Source organism: Podarcis vaucheri (assembly GCF_965113315.1).
Source record: "Podarcis vaucheri genome assembly, chromosome: 4".
Classification (NCBI taxonomy): domain Eukaryota; kingdom Metazoa; phylum Chordata; class Lepidosauria; order Squamata; family Lacertidae; genus Podarcis; species Podarcis vaucheri.
Window position 1 is genome coordinate 110,573,614 of NC_138762.1, and position 20,872 is coordinate 110,594,485.

General features: G+C 43.7%; 1 long non-coding RNA gene across 3 annotated transcripts in view; it reads left to right on the top strand.

Annotated features, from left to right (window-relative positions):
• Positions 1 to 7,280: 7,280 nt before the first annotated feature.
• Positions 7,281 to 20,872, top strand: part of LOC309531743 — a 54,741-nt gene continuing 41,149 nt past the window's right edge. For all 3 annotated transcript variants that reach the window (XR_014219413.1, XR_014219414.1, XR_014219415.1), the window contains exons 1-2: positions 7,281 to 7,651; positions 12,913 to 13,120. This is a non-coding gene — a long non-coding RNA (uncharacterized lncRNA). The remainder of the gene's footprint in view (positions 7,652 to 12,912; positions 13,121 to 20,872) is intronic.

Sequence of the window (20,872 nt, forward strand, 5' to 3'; positions counted from 1 at the left end):
CTGCTGAATGTGCTGGAATGACAGAGGTGGAGCAGGCAAACTAGTAGGCAGGAAGGGAAGGCGGATGAGCCAGATGCAGAGAGGTGTTTTCCCGTTGGATCATCTGTTTCATTTCTGAGTAACTTGGAATTTCCTGTTGATTCTCTTCAACATCTTAGCACCTCTCAGAACCTTAACCACAAGTGTCTTCCTGGTTAGGTGGTCTAAAATAAATTTCAGTGAAACTGAATGATGACATTTATGTTTCTATTTGGATGACTTGTTGCAGAAGGACTACTCTCGGGTTTCTTGGCATTTAAGCTATGGAGCCCTACAAGGATGTCTCTTCCCAACCACCCCCAATTGTTTTTTCAAAGCCTACATCAAAACAGCGGCCTTAGAGCTTGGTGCCATCAGTATGGTGGCAACACCCAGTTCTATCTCTCTTTTACGGTTGAAGAACTGAACCCCTGCCTGGACTTGGTCATAGGCTACATAACGGCCAACAAGCTGAAGCTCACTCAAGGCCAGATAGAGACATTAGGTGCACAAGCTAATTCCACCTGGGATCTTCCACCTCAATGGACAGGACTGCAGGCTGCTATAGCTCTTTCACTGAATGCACAAGTGTCTTACATGGCATACAGAGACTAGCACACCATCTTAAACCGCAGACAGCCTGTCCATAGTAACTCACGTGTTGCTAATCTCCAGGATAGATTACAGCAAGGCAGTGTTCATGGAGCTACCTTTGGAGACTGTACAGAAAATGTTGTAAGTTTAGAATACAGCTACTGGAACTGGGTTTTGGGATCACATTTTGCCACAGCTGGAACAGATGCATTGTTTCACTGTCTTTTTCTGGCATTGTTCAGTGTGTTGCTGCTTATCTTCAAAGTCCTGCATGTCATGGGCTATAGGTAGCTAAAAGACTGCCTGCCTCCATATCAGCCAAACTATATAGTGATATCTTTGTCAAAGATCTCCATCCATGTTCAACTGACACCTGAACTAATGGAAGTGGCCATGTGAAAGAGAGTCTTCCTAACATTGATACCATAGCTATGAAATGCTCTTTCTGGTAAGTGTTCCCGAGGTTCTTGATTAATTTTATTCTTTCCAGAATTGGTTCCATGATGCATTTATTTGCTGTTGTATTTTTTATTACATACTTTTAGTGTAGTTTTTATTTATTGCTGAAGGATGCTGAAGTCTCTGCCTGAGCTGATGAAGGTGGCTTCAGTCCAAGGCAGCAAGCATTGTTGGCCAAGAAAAGAAGAAAGATAGACTGTGATCCTCTTTATTTTCTTGGATCTCTCAGGGCCATCTGATATCAAACCATGATATCCTTCCTGAAGGATTCTCCAAGTTGTGTGTTGAATGCATAGGAAGAGGAGAGAAATTCTGTTCAGTTTTCATTATCATATGAAACGTTCTAACTCACAGTTCACCAAACAATATGGAGACTTCATCAGGCAAGGCCTTCTTCCACCTTTCTTGCCCCACCCTCCAGCCCTGGACTCCATTCTATCACCTATGATGTTCAACGTCTACATGAAACATCTGAGTGAGCACACCTGGACAGCTGGACTGAAGTGCCACCAGTATGCAGATGACAGCCAGCGCTCTCTCTCTATTTTTCATTTTAATCCAAGTGAGACAGTGTGGATGTTAAATTAGTGCCGCAATGGTGCTGCACTGAATGAGGGTCAATAAACATGGGCGTCATCCAGACAAGATGGGGGTACTGCTGGTGCTCCATTGCCTGCCCAGGTGAGTGTTGTTCACCCTGTTCTGGAAGGGGTTGCAATCCCCGAAAGGACGTCATTAGCGCGCATTAATTGTCACTAGTGCCACAAGCAGACACTTTTTAGCTTTGGCTGAAATATCAGCTGCAGCCATACCTGAAGAGAGATAACCTGGCTTCAGTTACCCATATTTCCTGTTTGGATTATTTAAATGTGCTGTACATGGGACTGCCTTAAAAAAATTATGCTGAAAACTTCAGTTAGTCCAAAACAGGGCTGCATGATGGTTAATTGCATTGTAATGGTAATTGGCTAAAACAATAAACACCTGGCTGACTGCCAACTGGAACTGGACAGTTTGAACATATTTTGTCAGTTCTTCATCATCTGCAGCAGCTTTCAATCTGTTTCTGGCCCCAGTTCCAAGTGCTGGTTTTGACCTTTAAAGCTCTTTGCAACTTGTAACCTGAAATATGGTTTTCTGTCATAAATACTTGCACAGTCTTTGACAACATCTTCAGGGGTCTTTCTCTGGGTAGCCCATCTAGTGAAGTTAGGTGGGTGACAGTTAGGGAGGAGGCCATTTTGGTGGTGGCACTCCAGCTGGGGAATGCTCTTTCCAGAGGTGTGTGGCCTTGTGGGATCACCCAAACTTCCTCATAGAATCATAGAGTTGGAAGAGACCACAAGGGCCATCAAGTCCAACCCCCTGCCAAGCAGGAAACACCATCAGAGCACTCAGAAGACCCCCAGCAATCGAGGTGGAACATAAGGTAATATATTCACTTTATTTGCAGTAAACACAAGAGAAGGAAAAGAGATGACTGAGGAACACTGGGGTCCCCATTTCACTTTTGTTCTTCATCACATATAGCTATGCACAGTTTTTGAAAGGTTGCTTATGGTACTTTTTAAAAGGTATCACTTCACTTATTATATATGTACATCTTCAGTTATCTAGAAACTCATTTTTTCCCTTTCAGTTTTGCTATTCCAGGTTAACTACTTGCAATAAACAACCCATTATTTGGCTAAAGTTCCTGGAATTTATTTAGAATCCTGAGAATTTATATTAGAAATTAATGCTTATATTTTTACTTTAGCAAATGTCTTAAAGTGACTATTTCTTATTGTTTTTTAACTAGGAATGGCTGAAAATATGCTTAGCTAAAGTTGTAACATTGCATGGCTGTTTATTAAAAAAACATGCAGCAACTGAGGTATTAAAAATACTCCAAGGTATTTAAAATGAGTAGATATTAAAATAGGAAGATACTGAAATTTTAATGCTTTGTGTTAACATTGGCAGTGGTCTCCCCTGCATGATACCTATAGCTAGGCAACCCCCCACAGCTTTTAATAAACAACATGTTACTTCAAGTAATTCCTAAATGATATTCTAGTCAAATTAAAGATGGCATTTGTCATGTACACAAGTGAAGTGACTCATGCACATAATTGGGAGAAAAAACCCTGTCATGGTAAAGTCTTTTATTTGCCACTTCATCATAATATAGCACATAAGGAAACGAGGCTAAAACTGCCTAAACCCTGATGAAGTCTGAAAGTAATAAACAGGATATCAGCCAAGTCTAGTCAACTGTGAATGCTTATTAAAGATGAGTTTAAAAGGGATTGTAAAGTTACTGGCCTAAAAGAAGGCCAATAAAAAGAACATTAATTGAAAAAGATAGAATGACAAATTGCATTTTACATACACACACATACAAAGCATACAGGCAGATTTTAAATTTTCCAAGTCTGAAATGCTTCATAAAAGGAACATGTCCTCCTACTGTGATTTATCCCTCTGTACCTTTTGTCTCACCTCACACACGTACTATTATGGATGTCTGTGGAGGAAAATTGTATAAAGCATAGTCTCCTTTCTGTGAAGGGATAAGTTACAAATTCACTCTGCCAATGTTAACCCCAATGGAAACAAGCTGGCATTGCTTGGGCAACACATAATAGTCCCCCTCCCCATTTCACCTCCGCCCTTCTCTTGAAAGCAAAGGAATTGAATTTCGCAACGCTGTTTTTCACAACAGAGACCTGTTTAGTTTAGAAGAAATATAGGTTAAAGTGTAATCTTTTGGTAATCTGCTGGATAAGCTCCACAAGAAGCAGGACCAGGGGCAGCTTGTAGTAAAGCAGGAAAATGTAAAATTCTTAGCATTTTTCACAGGAGTCCAGAACCGCTACGGATCTAAGTGAGGCACTAGTGCACTGGAAGATGCAAGTTCAAAAGCCCCTTTGGCCATGAAACCTCCTTGGGGACTTTGGGCCATTTGCTGAGTCTTAACCTGACCTTCCTCAGAGGGTTGCTGTGATAAATTTGAATCCTGGGCTTTATGGAGGAAGAGCAGGATACAAACTACAAGCGCTTTCTGGTTCCAGTCCTCAAATATACACTGTATCTCACAATGAACTCAGTATGAACTTTGCTGCCATAATGCTTGATTTCCTTTCTGTTTCCCAGTTGTCATTCTAATGGCGATATCATAATGTTATGTAAACAAAAAAGACAGCATTGTTACAGAGAGTGCATTAAATATTAAGAGGAGTTTGTTGAAAGACAGATCTAAGGAGCAATTCACACATCAATTCAATAGTCTGTTTATAGATGGTATTTGCAAACAGTATTCAAGTGTTGTTCCCCCTATGCCTAAGTGAATATAACACCAATTTTTGCTGTTTTTGACAAAATAGTTTATTGGCTGAGAACTGTGCGCCACACTGAGAATACACACACAAACACACACAATCTGTCACACAAAGGTGTATGCATACTACACATAACACTTCCTGTACACTGCCCACCCCCAACTAAAGCCTAATTAAGAGGGATGAGAGGGATGCAGTGGTGCTGTGGTCTAAACCACTGAGCCTTGGGCTTGCCAATCAAAAGGTCAGCAGTTCGAATCCCTGCGACGGGGTGAGCTCCCGTTGCTTGGTCCCTGCTCCTGCCAACCTAGCAGTTCAAAAGCACATCAAAGTGCAAGTAGATAAATAGGTACCGCTCTGGCGGGAAGGTAAACAGCGTTTCCGTGCGCTGCTCTGGTTCACCAGAAGTGGCTTAGTCATGCTGCCCACATGACCTGGAAGCTGTACGCTGGCTCCCTCAGCCAATAAAGCGAGATGAGCGCCACAACCCCAGAGTCGTCTGTGACTGGACTTAACGGTCAGGGGTACCTTTACCTTTACTTAAGAGGGATGAAATTTCATTTCATGTACGATCCCTGACTGAGTGAGATTGTCCATGTGGCTAAATCCAAACAGAAGAGTCAGCAGCCGGATGGGGAGGCACTGAAGCAGCTGCAGCCAGATTTCTACAAAAGGCCGGCCCACCCTTCAGGGAAGCTGAGGCAACTGCCTCTGGCGGCAAGATCTACAGGGAAAGCATATCCCACACCCTCTTGTTCCTAATGAAGATCTTCACTTCCCCATTAGTGTGTGTGTGGGTGCATTTTGTTTGGCCTCAGAGGCCAAAATGCATTGTTCCTACCCCCACCAAAAACTACCAGTTTCCTTTCTACCCAAAACTGATATTCAGATTGACACTATTGGATCAAATTATCATTTGACACGTGATTTGGATGCACAAATGTGGTTCCCCACTAGTTGGCAATGTCCAGCCCACCAGGACCCTCCTGCCAATCACGCTCCCAATTATTCCCCTCCACTTTGCTGCTTCGTGTGCTTCTGGGGGCTGAGTAAGAAGGCGCTGCTTCAATCAATGCCTTTCTTGAATTCCCAGAGGTTCACCTTTCATCAGCCATGCCCACTCCTGATCCCCAACCCGCCACACAGCAGCACCACCCTCCTGCAAATCTTCCCTTCTGCAGCTGCTTCTCTTTTTTTGGTAATAAATGTTTATTAGTTTTCAATTACAGTTCAGTAATAGCCTCGTTATAACAATACCAATTTATAACACAATTATTAATACCAATCATTCAAATAGCGAATTATATAATTTGTTAAAGTGGCCCCCCACATGCTAGATTTAATGATTTTCTTTATTTCTGTGTTCTAAAATCTTCTAGATTCTAGCTGCTCCAGTGTCACTGCAGACTGTTACAGCTTGCCACCAACTGCTTCAACACACAGCCACTGGCTCCATACACCACCAGGAATCACCAGCTTCCCGCTGAGATGTTGTCAGTTGTTTTGCACTCTGCACACGCTCAGAAACACTGGGCCCATAACCTGTCAGTGTTTGAAAAGGAAAAGGTTCTGGCCTACTTTGCCTGGTCCTCAGACCCTAGTCAGCACAAAGAGTCCTTGAGAAAGAATACTTTGCAGAATGCTGCTTTTATTCTTAAAAGTCTTCTTATTCAACGAAAACCGAGAGCTTCATACATATCAAACACAACCAGCTTTCTACCATCCAACCAACCAACACCACATGAAATCAGTGACCGCTCTATGTATACAGGCATATGCAGGTGAAAGGTGGCATGAGTCATGCAGGTTTTGCCAATTCATTGTAGGCCGCTGACTCATGGTGACTCAGTTCCCTTTGTATTAAAGAAACAGGGGCTAATTTTAAGCTGTGACAGTTAGTTTCAATTACATTTCAGTCATAATAATAATAATCCCTTTTACAACTAACTTCTATTCATGTTGACACATTAAATGATTTATAAAACTACAAGTGAGGAACTCAAACTATATCCTTTCTGTGTGTGGCAGTTATTCTGTCTGTGGTGTTTCTTCCCATCCTTGTAAGAGGTTATGTCTTTCTTTTCCCCGATTGTTGCTATTATCCATCATGCCTTGGGCGGAGCTGATATCCCATAGTTGTTCCAGAAATTTCTCCATTGCTTCATCCCATGCTTCATTGTTTTGCACCGAGAACTTTAACAACAGCTGCAAAAGTTGCTCTGTCCCAGTAAATAAACTGTTATCACCATTTTTCTTCTCAACCTGGGAAGAAGAGTGATCTGTTGAACTGCAGATGACTCAATAAGGAACCTTATCAGTTCCTTGGCAGCTCACAGACTCCTTTCATCCTTCCTTCCAGCTGAAGATATATGGCAAATTATCCTTCCAATTAAATTAAATTCCAAGCCCTCTTAGTGTTATTCCGTTCACTTCATAGATAATAAAGGATGGGGAACAGCAAGTTCTAAGTTTCCATCATAAACCTTTTGCAATATAGAGCTTTACTCCCTTTTTCCTTTTTTTTTTACACACACAGCTCATTTGATATTATAATCCAATTTCTTCCATCCTCTCTTGTAGAAATATAATTTGAACTAACATTCAGATGAGAGTTGCTGAATCATAAATGTAAAGAAGAAAACTTTAAATAAAGAAACCATAAGCTCCCCAGTCTTTTGCACTGAATGAAGTCTTATCTCAAATTCAAACCTTGAAGTCCTTGCAGTTGGTTTGTTCTGCAGTTTGTGATCTCATCTCTTCTAGCACGGGCCTGTACTTTAGTCCAATTAAGCTCTAATTAACAGAACCTCTGCTTCTTAATGGCAGTGTTGGAGAGTTTACACCAGGTGAAGGGCTTTTCCACTCAGCGCCTCCCTGCCCCCCCCCACATTCTATGCCAGAGCAAGAGCCAGGTATTGAGATGAACTGCGAGTGAAGCCCGTCCCCCCCATCCCTGGGGAGAATTTGCAAGGATGATTCATCCTTGTTTTTCCTTCGCCAACGATCTCCCTCTGTCATGGGCCCTGCCTCCATTAAGGCAGAGTGGAACTGGAAGCCCCTTCTGCAGCTTCTTGATTCCTGCTTCTTGCTTCTTTGAGAATGATTGTCAGTGATTGTCAGACGGTTCCGCTCTCAAGACGACAGAGATTCTGAAGCCACAGGGCTGGCAGCTGGCCATAGCAGAGGGGGTAACCAACAGAACTTACGAGAGGTCAAGGCTCTCAGGGGCCTTTGTGATGAGGGCCTTCCACCTGGGGGTGAGTTGAAATCCTTTCTTCAGATGCAGCTGGAGTTTAGGACGAGGCCAATCCTGAACCTCCCAGGTCTCAAGGCACCTGAGATTGAACCCACCAATGTTGATGACCTGGTTAGTGGGGTAGAAGTGGAAGGATCATTAGGCGCGAGTGATCATGCTCTTCTGAAGTTTACTATACAGCGGAAAGGAGCAGCCAAGCATACTAGGACTCAATTTCTTGACTTTAAGAAAGCCGACTTCATAAAACTTAGGGAAGTGCTGGGTGAGATCCCATGGACAACAATACTAAAAGGAAAGGGAGTTCATGATGGCTGGGAGTTTGTTAAGAGGGAGATACTAAAAACACAACGTCAGGCAATACCAATGAGACGGAAACATGGAAGGTGCCTAAAGAAGCCAGGGTGGCTATCTAAAGAACTTTTAACTGAATTAAGATTAAAAAAGGATGTGTACAAAAAATGGAAAAGGGGGGAAACCACCAAAGAGGAATTCAAACAAAAAGCCAGCACATGTAGACACAAAGTCAGAAAAGCTAAAGCACAGAATGAACTCAGGCTTGCTAGAGAGGTTAAAAGCAACAAAAAAGGCTTTTATGGGTATGTTCGTAGCAAAAGGAAGAACAAAGAAACTGTGGGGTCACTCAGAGGAGAAGATGGTGAAATGCAAACAGGGGACACAGAAAGGGCTGAACTACTCAATGCCTTCTTTGCCTCAGTCTTCTCCGATAAAGAAAACAATGCCCGACCTGAAGAATTTGGAGCAAATGATTCAGCAAAGGAAACACAGCCCAGAATAACTAAGGAGATAGTACAAGAATATTTGGCTAGTTTAGATGTATTCAAGTCTCCAGGGCCAGATGAACTGCATCCAAGAGTATTAAAAGAACTGGCAGATGTGATCTCAGAACCACTGGCAGTCATCTTTGAGAATTCCTGGAGAACAGGTGAAGTCCCGGCAGACTGGAGGAGGGCAAATGTTGTCCCTATTTTCAAAAAGGGGAAAAGAGAGGACCCAAATAATTACCGCCCAGTCAGTCTGACATCAATAGCAGGGAAGATTCTGGAGCAGATCATTAGGCAAACAGTCTGTGAGCACCTAGAAAGGAATGCTGTGATCACCAATAGTCAGCATGGATTTCTGAAAAATAAGTCATGTCAGACTAACCTGATCTCGTTTTTTGACAGAATTACAAGCCTGGTAGATGAAGGGAACGCAGTGGATGTAGCCTACCTTGATTTCAGCAAGGCATTTGACAAGGTGCCCCATGATATTCTTGTAAAGAAGCTGGTAAAATGCGGTCTTGACTATGCTACCACTCAGTGGATTTGTAACTGGCTGACTGACCGAACCCAAAGGGTGCTCATCAATGGTTCCTCTTCATCCTGGAGAAGAGTGACTAGTGGGGTGCCACAGGGTTCTGTCTTGGGCCCGGTCTTATTCAACATCTTTATCAACGACTTGGATGATGGACTCAAGGGCATCCTGATCAAATTTGCAGATGACACCAAACTGGGAGGGGTGGCTAACACCCCAGAGGACAGGATCACACTTCAAAACGACCTTGACAGATTAGAGAACTGGGCAAAAATAAACAAGATGAATTTTAACAGGGAGAAATGTAAAGTATTGCACTTGGGCAAAAAAAATGAGAGGCACAAATACAAGATGGGTGACACCTGGCTTGAGAGCAGTACATGTGAAAAGGATCTAGGAGTCTTGGTTGACCACAAACTTGACATGAGCCAACAGTGTGACGCGGCAGCTAAAAAAGCCAATGCAATTCTGGGCTGCATCAATAGGAGTATAGCATCTAGATCAAGGGAAGTAATAGTGCCACTGTATTCTGCTCTGGTCAGACCACACCTGGAGTACTGTGTCCAGTTCTGGGCACCACAATTCAAGAAGGACACTGACAAACTGGAACGTGTCCAGAGGAGGGCAACCAAAATGGTCAAAGGCCTGGAAACGATGCCTTATGAGGAACGGCTAAGGGAGCTGGGCATGTTTAGCCTGGAGAAGAGGAGGTTAAGGGGTGATATGATAGCCATGTTCAAATATATAAAAGGATGTCACATAGAGGAGGGAGAAAGGTTGTTTTCTGCTGCTCCGGAGAAGCGGACACGGAGCAATGGATCCAAACTACAAGAAAGAAGATTCCACCTAAACATTAGGAAGAACTTCCTGACAGTAAGAGCTGTTCGACAGTGGAATTTGCTGCCAAGGAGTGTGGTGGAGTCTCCTACTTTGGAGGTCTTTAAGCAGAGGCTTGACAACCATATGTCAGGAGTGCTCTGATGGTGTTTCCTGCTTGGCAGGGGGTTGGACTTGATGGCCCTTGTGGTCTCTTCCAACTCTATGATTCTATGATTCTAGGTGGCAGCTGGGGGACGGTCGGTCCTGGAGGCAGCAACACTGGTGGCTCCCACCCTGACATGGAGAACGGTGAGGTAACAGAGGCTCCCCCCCCCAAGGTATCACCCCGTGGCCCCTGAGAACACCAGCTGCAGGGGAAACCAGAGGACCCCTGATGCTAAGAGGAACACTTTCTCTGCTGCTACAAGTGCCAGCGCAACAGCAAGGGGAGGGCCCCCTGAGACCATTGGGCACAGCATCAACACCAAACAGGGAATTTACCGAGCCTGCCCCTACTTCCTTTGCCTGTCCCCCGATGTTGCTTGCTTGTCCTGGTTGGCAGATTCGGAGATCATTTGAGTAGACTCAAGCTGGCACATAATGCTACAAAAACCTCTGGGCCCCAGAATTGTCAATAGCACAGGGGGAAGAATCGATCAGGTTTGGCATTAGCCATTCCTTGTTTAGCTCTTCATTTTAGAGGAAAACATGATATATCACCTCCCTTGTTGTCCATTAATAGCATCTTATGCAGAATTCTGGGTCCAATATTAACGGTGGGAGGAACTTTTTTCCCTTCCCCCCTTCCTTTGCCAGCTGTTTTAGTTCTTTATAGTCCATTATTTCATGATTATATTTAAGTTTTGCTTGTCTATTGTTAGATACTTGATTGTTGTTTTCCTGCTAGTTAGGTGGTTTTTCTTCCCTGAATGTATGTTATATGGTAGCTTTGTTTAGCCGTGGAATGTTTTGTGGTTTATTTTCTAATTTAATTAATTAGTTAGTTTAATATTATAATAGTAGGTTGACAAATAATATCATAGTTTTCATATAATCAGATAGGTAGCTGATGGTTAGCTGGTTTGTCCTACTCGACTAATTAGAGTATATCAAGTTGTTGATATTATAAGCAGAGTAACTGGGCTGGGAAAGAATAACATCAGTGCCATCAATGGAGGCAAGTATGAGGCTTGGGATTGCTACCGTGGAGGGGCGAGTGAGGTATGGTGGTGGGGGCAGATGTTATAGGCAAAGGGGATCGAGATACGGATATGCTCGTACCCCTTCCAATCTGGCCCCATCCCGAGGGACGAGGGTAGGGTGAGCAAGGATTATTCACCTCTGTCACTGGTACTGTCCAACGCCATGTCTATAGGCAACAAAACTGCCACCCTGCGAGATTTCTTTACCTCGCAGGGGGTTGACCTGGCTTGTGTGACGGAGACCTGGGTGCACGAAGGGAAAACAGTTACCTTACGAGAGATGGAACCCCTGGGTTTCTCCATCCTCCACCAGTTGCAAGGGCCGGGGGGGTGGCATTGTTAATCCGGGAAGATTGTTCTTTCAGGGCTCTGCCATCACCATCAATCCTTGGCATTGAATGTGTCGGCCTAGTGTGGGGTTCCTAGGAGAGCTTGGCTGTCTGTCTGGTGTACCGGCCACCTAGCGCACCAGCAGCCACCCTGTCAGGCCTACTGGAGGCGGTGGCCGGCTGGGCCTTGGAGTTCCCTAACCTATTGGTATTGGGGGACTTCAACATCCATGCTGATGCCACTCCCTCTGCACAGGCTCTGGACCTGTAGTCTTCCATGGCGACACTAGGGCTCTCCCAGTTTGTTTCGGGCCTCACACATCAAGCAGGCCACACGCTGGATTTGATCTTTGGCGTCGGTATAGATGTGATCATGTCTCCTTCGATGAAGGTGCCATGGTCTGATCACTACACTCTGAAAGCCAGGATTGACTTTCCACTCCCACCCTGCTTAGGTGGCGAGCCAATTTGGGCTCATTCATGGAGGCTGATGGACCCTGATAGATTCCGCCAAGCCTTGCGGGACCTTGCTCCCCCTGGCGACTCATTGACTGAGTTCCTTTTAGGAACTATATCTAAGCAGGTCTAGGCTCTTCAGAGGTAGGAGACAAAATTAAGTATTACTTGGCAATTACAGGCTTCATGTAGATTTATTACAACACACTGGTCCTGATGCTGCAGTACTAACTGCACCATTACACTTGAGCACTCCCTGAAACATCATCAGTGGTACCTTATAGAAAAGAATGAGAAGCCCATACATATGGAACATTTTCGTTTCAGCTCTATAGTCTTGCTCATGACATAGTTCATCATGAATAAGTCCTCTGGAATTAATAGGGCTCAGTAAGTTGTAACTTTCTATGGATAGGGACCAGTCCATTTTAGTTGCTGGCTTAAATTTATTCTAATTAGAAAAAACTTTCAGAAAAGGTGAGCAATGACAAGAATTCACAAGGGAAGCTGCAGAATCTCTTTCACTGGAAGTTTTAAAAATAGATGGGATAAACAGCTGTCAGGAATAGTTATAGGAAATGCTGCTCTCATGCTGTGATTTTGGCTAGATGTCTTTGGGTTGTCCTTCACCTTGATAACAAAGATCAAACAGATATTTGAAAAAGTTGCAAGTGTTTGTGTGAAATTAACAAGTGGCTATCAATCTCAAAACCAGCGGATCCAGGCCCTAATCCAGGTCTGGTCATGGGAAATAATTTGCTGTGGACAAAAACAAGGGCATCCCACCCTGCATGAAAAGATGCACCCAGCCATTTGAATGCTGGATACACATGTCTGGTATTAGCTTTGCACCCAGAAGCTGTTAATGCAGGCGCCCCATCCTGGATTGGGGCCTTCATCTCTTTTTATATGTATGTTTGCCATTGTGATAGACATTGTTTTTTCAACTTAAAATGGAAACTAATGCTAGTAATATTGCATTTCAGGTTGATTTTATCAAACAGATTATTATTTTGTTGTTTTCTTATATAAGAATTTTAAATATGGGTTGGCTGTACCAAAACTATCAATTATTTTGGGTAACCCATTCATGGACAGTGGGGTCATCACACTAACTTTCTGCTTGCATGATTTTCTCTTAGGAAAATATTTCTTCCCCTAATAGTGGGACAAGTAACTGATGTGTGGTGTTTCCTTCGCCTCAGTTTCTTGTATGAGTTTCCACTACAGCAGCCAATAGATGTGCATAAGACACTTGGAGGAGTACAGTCAACAATCCCTATGCCTGACCTTTTCTCATCATGGTTGATCACTAGCAGCAAGGATGTGTCCAGTTGGATCCAAGAGGTGGTAAGTGAGACTGCTCCTGCAGAAACATCAATGGTAGCAAAACTCCCCCTATTGGGGAAGCTCTTTGTGTGATGGCAGGTAACACCAGACATTTCTGGATGGCATTTCTGAACCCATTTCTGGCAGTTTTGGGAACTGAAACCTTTGTGGGCAGTCTGCACTAGGATGAGATACTTGATTAACTTGTTGTTCCCAGCAGCTTTTACGCCATTCCATCAGTCATGGTATCCTCCTGCTTTGCCTATTTGGAATGCAAATAGGAAACACTATGTTGCAGTGGCTTCACCTGACTTGACAGGCAGATTCCAGCAGGTAGAGCTGGAATTCACTGACTCTGTGGCATTTATCTTATGGGATTCCATCTGGTTTTATTCAACCACGCTACATGAAACCACTAGGAGAGGCCATCTACTAAGGGGAAGTACCGTCAATACGCGGACACCACCAAACACTAAATCTATTTTTAATCTTATCCAAAAGTAGCTATGCATGTCCAGAATAGGGATTTGTAGTCTGCAGTGATCTACATAAAGGATAATAAACGAATGCTTAACCCTGTCCAGACAGGAGACGAGTGTGGTGGTTAGTTGAGTCAACACCCATGAGAATAGTAGTTGGCCTGTATTGGATGGGCTTGTACTTCCTTAAGTTTTGCTGTTGGTCACAGAAATGGCATCTGTAGCATTTAGTGGATACCCCCAGCTTTGCCTCCTCCTGAAAAGCGGTGACTGTTCCAGAGACTGGTAATATCCGGGCTATATTATTACAGCTTCTCAAGTCTCTTTCATTTGCCAAAGCTGCAAATTCTGCTGTACTTCTGTTTACATATACTTTTTTGTTTTAATATATTTCATATTGTATTGTTTGGTCTTCATAAGCTACCTTAAAGACTTCTAAAAATATTAAATGGCTGAATTTTTTTAAATAATAATAATAATAATAATAATAATAATAATAATAATAATAATAATACAATTTTGTACTATGAGAACTTGATTGCTCAGCCTGATTTGCTTTTAAATCCACAATGCCTTAAGGTTCAGTGGCACCATGCCCCTTCTTTTCTTCCTCTTTCTCACAATCTCATGCGATCTGCAGTTTATATAATATAGTCAAAGCTACCACAAGTCACTGAGCAACCCTTTACATGTAAATATTTATCCTACTTAGTACAAAGTTTGCATAATAATGTGTATACTAAAAATGCAGAAACTATATTCATGCAGAATTTCTGATTCATAGGATAAAAAGATTTAGATAAAAGGAATTTCAAGGATGATTAAGATTATGCAAATTTCTGGTCATATTTGTATCTACAAATCCATGGGCTGGCACATGCCGGCCCAAAACTTTAAATGTTGGGGACCCATTCACATGTAATACTGTCAAAGAGTTGTTGCAGCAGCTGTAATGTGCCATGCACCAGGTTGTTGGCCTTTTGCACCTGAACCACGCGCATGGTATCAGCAGAAAGGCTATCACCTGAAAGCTGTGAAAGAGGGGCCACTGTTCTTTTAAGAACCTGAACAGTTAACCTGCAGAGGAGTCCCCAAAGGGCTCTTCCTTCTAGAACCTAAAAAAAACAACCTCTCAAAGCGGTTTGCAAAAGATAAAACAGTAACATCAAGGGGGGGAAATGCAACCCTACCTTAAAACATACAAAAGTTAAAATACTATAACAGATTAAAAATACGTCAAATTTCTAAGCAGCTGGGTAGACATGGATGCTTGTGCACCACCTCCAAAGCCCACTCCTGAGCTTCCCATACATGAGCAGGAAAGTCTGAAGGGGAATTCTTTGTGGGTTTGCAAGCTTCCTAGCTGGGGAAGATTCCAAGCATGTTCTAAACACATGAATAATTCCCTCTCAGATGTAAGTCTGGGGTGGAAGCAGCAAGGTCAGGGGGTGGGTGGGGCACGCCTAGTGCACATGGTTCGTGCATTGCTCATTTCCCTTCTGCATTCTGTGAAGACCTGAATGTGGCTATTGTCTTTGGGTCGTCATCAGGCTTTACAGCAATCCTCGTGCTTATCTCAAAACCTTTTCTCATGCCTAGCAGTCAACATACCCCACAAAATCTGGGGACTGTTGACTCTGGTGCCCCAGCAGTAGATGGGGGGGGGTGTGTCATTGGTTTTGAACAGGAATGAAATAGTGGAAGGCAAGGTTTTGTCTGAAAATGTTTATGTTCCTGAAATGGCAACTGTCGCAGTAAAAACAACCTCATAAAATTAGGTGCAGTGTTCTGCTGCGGGCAAAAGTAGATTTGGCCCGCAGCAGAACACTTTTAAGGGGGGAAACCACCAAAGAGGAATTCAAACAAATAGCCAGCACATGTAGACACAAAGTCAGAAAAGCTAAAGCACAAAATGTACTCAGGCTTGCTAGAGAGGTTAAAAGCAACAAAAAAGGCTTTTATGGGTATGTCCGTAGCAAAAGGAAGAACAAAGAAACAGTGGGGTCACTCAGAGGAGAAGATGGTGAAATGCAAACAGGGGACACAGAAAGGGCTGAACTCCTCAATGCCTTCTTTGCCTCAGTCTTCTCCGATAAAGAAAACAATGCCCGACCTGAAGAATTTGGAGCAAATGATTTAGCAGAGGAAACACAGCCCAGAATAACTAAGGAGATAGTACAAGAATACTTGGCTAGTTTAGATGTATTCAAGTCTCCAGGGCCAGATGAACTGCATCCTAGAGTATTAAAAGAACTGGCAGATGTGATCTCAGAACCACTGGCAGTCATCTTTGAGAATTCCTGGAGAACAGGCGAAGTCCCGGCAGACTGGAGGAGGGCAAATGTTGTCCCTATTTTCCAAAAGGGGGAAAGAGAGGACCCAAATAATTACTGCCCAGTCAGTCTGACATCAATACCAGGGTAGATTCTGGAGCAGATCATTAAGCAAACAGTCTGTGAGCACCTAGAAAGGAATGCTGTGATCACCAATAGTCAGCATGGATTTCTGAAAAATAAGTCATGCCAGACTAACCTGATCTCATTTTTTGACAGAATTACAAGCCTGGTAGATGAAGGGAACGCAGTGGATGTAGCCTACCTTGATTTCAGCAAGGCATTTGACAAGGTGCCCCATGATATTCTTGTAAAGAAGCTGGTAAAATGCGGTCTTGACTATGCCACCACTCAGTGGATTTGTAACTGGCTGACTGACCGAACCCAAAGGGTTCCTCTTCATCCTGGAGAAGAGTGACTAGTGGGGTGCCACAGGGTTCTGTCTTGGGCCCGGTCTTATTCAACATCTTTATCAACGACTTGGATGATGGACTCAAGGGCATCCTGATCAAATTTGCAGATGACACCAAACTGGGAGGGGTGGCTAACACCCCAGAGGACAGGATCACACTTCAAAATGACCTTGACAAATTAGAGAACTGGGCCAAAACAAACAAGATGAATTTTAACAGGGAGAAATGTAAAGTATTGCACTTGGGCAAAAAAAATGAGAGGCACAAATACAAGATGGGGGACACCTGGCTTGAGAGCAGTACATGTGAAAAGGATCTAGGAGTCTTGGTTGACCACAAACTTGACATGAACCAACAGTGTGACGTGGCAGCTAAAAAAGCCAATGCAATTCTGGGCTGCATCAATAGGAGTATAGCATCTAGATCAAGGGAAGTAATAGTGCCACTGTATTCTGCTCTGGTCAGACCTCACCTGGAGTACTGTGTCCAGTTCTGGGCACCACAGTTCAAGAAGGACACTGACAAACTGGAATGTGTCCAGAGGAGGGCAACCAAAATGGTCAAAGGCCTGGAAACGATGCCTTATGAGGAACGGCTAAGGGAGCTGGGCATGTTTAGCCTGGAGAAGAGGAGGTTAAGGGGTGATATGATAGCCATGTTCAAATACAGTGGTGCCTCGCAAGACGAAATTAATTCGTTCCGCAAGTCTCTTCGTCTTGCGAGTTTTTCGTCTTGCGATGCACGGTTTCCCGTAGGAATGCATTGAAAATCAATTAATGCGTTCCTAGGGAAACCGCCTTCAGACCAGGTCCGGGGACAGTCTGTCCCCGGACCTCTTCTGAAGGCTGGGGGGGGGAACAAGGGCTTTTCTTCCCACCCCCAGCATTTTAAAAAACCCTGGGACAGCGGAGGACTTCTCCGCTGTCCAGGGCGATTTAAAAGCCCCTGGGAAGGCAGGCAGGGGGGACAAAGACTTTCGCCCCCCCGCCCGCCTTCAGAAGCTGTTGCCGCCCCGCCGCCCGGCTTCGGAGCATCGTTCCGAAGCCCGGCGGCGGCGGGAGGAGGCGTTCCCGCCCCACCGCCCGGCTTCGGAGCATCGTTCCGAAGCCCGGCGGCGGCGGGAGGAGGCGTTCCCGCCCCACCGCCCGGCTTCGGAGGAGGTCCGAGGACAGTGGGGAAGACGCGCTGTCGTCTTGCGAAGCAAGCCCATAGGGAAATTCGTCTTGCGAAGCGCCTCCAAAACGGAAAACCCTTTCGTCTAGCGGGTTTTCCGTCTTGCGAGGCGTTCATCTTGCGAGGTACCACTGTATATAAAAGGATGTCACATAGAGGAGGGAGAAAGGTTGTTTTCTGCTCCTCCAGAGAAGCGGACACGGAGCAATGGATCCAAACTACAAGAAAGAAGATTCCACCAAAACATTAGGAAGAAATTCCTGACAGTAAGAGCTGTTCGACAGTGGAATTTGCTGCCAAGGAGTGTGGTGGGGTCTCCTTCTTTGGAGGTCTTTAAGCAGAGGCTTGACAACCATATGTCAGGAGTGCTCTGATGGTGTTTCCAACTCTATGATTGTATGGCAATAATCTTGGTGCTGTTGTTGTAACATGTAGTAGATGAAAATGTGCTTCATAATATCTTTGTGTTGTGTGCCCACCCCCCGGCTCATGGTTATATCCAATGTAAACTGGCCCAACATTTATTTCAATAAAATGACCTTCCCTGCTTCTCTTATAATGAATAAATTAAGTGATGTTGTGAAATTAAGACCATTTCCATAGAATAGGCGGGGTGTATTTAATTTTCAGTCAATGTGAGCATGGAGACTGCCTCATTATTATTTTTAAATCTTCAAAGTGCCATCAAATACCAGATTAACAGACATTGCAATGGAGCATCATGGTTATATCAATGTCAGTTATCCAGACATCTTCCCCCCATCATGTGTTGGAAGCCAGTACCATTAAATGGATGACACGCACATTTTCTGCTGTCCTTCTGTCATTTTCATGGCAACAACAGAGGTGTGATGAATATTTGCTGGAACCCATAACCCAGTTAACATCCCAGAATTGCCTGTTCAAATTTACAGGAACAGTGATTTCACTTTTAACAACCTCTGTTATTAAGGACTGGGTCGCACATGCATATTCATCTCTTGGTTCCTGCAGCATTTGAAGATTCATTGCATGTGTTTACTGCAGAGTGCAGATCTGAATTTATACCTCTTTGACACATATCAATATTTTATTTGATATTGAACAATTCATAGAATCATAGAATTGTAAAGTTGGAAGGGGCCCTGGGGGCCATCAAGTCCGACCACATGCAATGCAGGAATCTCAACTAACCCTGTCACCTCCTAACTTCATCCTGACCTAAATCCACAAGGCCATAGCCTTATAAGGAGGTGACAGGTTTTGGTTTTTTTTGCAAGCGTACATATTGCTATAAACAAAGTGGTGCTTCAAGCTGCAGGTTGCATCAAGTAGATAAAGCATGTTCTCCTTCATGGAGAGCACGTGTTTCTGGTGGGGGCCGCTAGGACACTCCAAAGTTGGGGGCGGGCTAATTGATCGTTGGCCACTGATGCGATTGGGGCTCCCCTTGTTGTTGGGAAGAAGTTAATGTTGCCATTTGTTGATTGACAGCCAGAAATGCTAAAACTCCTTGCACGAGGCTAGGGCTTCCTCTTTTTGCCCGTGCAGCGGATTGCCCGTCCCCTCCTCCCTAGAATTAGGGTTGTTCGCTTTGACCTTGCTATGCCTGTCATGGGGTTGTCTGCTCTTGGGGCAGGAGCCCAGTAGAAATTTTGTCCATCTGGCTGATTGGCTGGGGCCATTTGGTTTTTGCCTACTGCGTAGCAAATCGTCACAACTTGTAAGGTTGCGGTTAGGCATTGGTTTATGGTTTGGTTGGTTGAGGGGCATGGATTGGCTGTGCCTGCCCCTCTAATGCTGCTGCTGCAAGGGATTCCGTTAAAGGGATCGGGGGCTAACTATTGCTTGTCCACTCTGTCAAGGGGGCTCGGGTCATAGCAATGAGCTCCTGGTTGCATTTGGGGAGGGCTGAGGGCAGGTTCCCTGCTCTGTCGCTACCCACAAGTGTATTCCCCTATTCTGACTTTCGCATCGTGCGGAATGTCAGTCTGTCCCCCACGGTGGGGGCAGATAGTCGCAACCAATGCCTAAGCAACCACTCGCATTTTTGTATTTTAATAAAGTTGTGGCCAAAATTATGCCAAAAACCTTAAACAAAAAATTATGTGTGATGTGTGAGTTATTGGGGTGGCCCTGGGGACCTCGACACGCAAGGCCTTATTTCTACCAAAGACAGAATAGTCCAGCTGTTATTTAAAAAGGTGCTATAAGTGGAGAGAATACATGCTGATAAACTGAGACGTTTTGGGGGGAGGGGGCAAAACTAACAGAGAAGTTGCTCCAGTAGGAAAAAGGCTTCTCAACTTTTGAACAGTGGTTTAATTTAAAAATTGATTTTAAAAAAATCTATTAAGACTTTTCATAATACAATAAAAAACAAACTAATCTAAGAACAAAAATAATAAAACAACATGCAAAAACCAAGAAAATAAAGAAAGGGGAAAAATATAGAAGAATGTAAAGTCTTCTTTTAAAGTTATATCTCAACTTTTGTCCCAAGCAGGAAAAAGGTGAGCCCCCCTCACCTGGGAGTATCCTCCAGCCTCTCACCCTGGAAGATCTCCCCATCTCTTTGTCTCACACAGGATCCTTCACCAAGTGATCATAACCTTCATCTGCGTACAGTTCTCTCTTTAACCCAGAGTATAGGACAATAGCAACAAAAGACTGATCAAAACAAAAACAAACTAACATAGAAAAAGAGCAGGTAACATAAGAATCAGGAAAAGATAAGAAAATAATAAAAAATAAATAGGACTAGATGGAAAGAAATAAAAATAAAAACAATATTCAGCTGTCTGTCTGTCAGTGGTATATACAAGATTTCTTCAAAATACTTACAATGTTCAATCCCAAATAATATCCAGTTGTTGTTCCATCTGCTAGACTGTGTTTTTCCATCTTCAGTTCTAGGCATCCCAAGTTCATTTTCCTTCCAAACAAAAAGCCCAAAAGATGCTCTCCAAATCCTGTTATTGATAAATGTCAATAATAGTCTTGCTCCAGTTCAGCATACCAGCTTTGCCTCTGGTCCTGAGCAACAAGACATCCTCAATCATTCCTTCAGGCGTCTCTTCACTGCGATCCTATATTGAGACCATAATCCACAATCATTGATTATTATTTATTCATTAGTTCACACACTTATTCAAATTTTCTAGTCTCATTTCTTGTTAACCATGGTTTCCCATACCATAATTCCACTGACTGTTTCACTTCCTCTAGTTCCACTTCTCCCAGCACTCTTGTGAAAGTTCTCTCATTGTTCTGTTCTGTTCTCCATCAGTATCCCCCCCCAAGAGTCCTTCCAAATACTCTTTAACTTCTTCAGACTCAGCTTTATCCAGTCAATTCTTGTGCATTCCATGCAGTTCTGCTCTAAGTCCAAGAGCC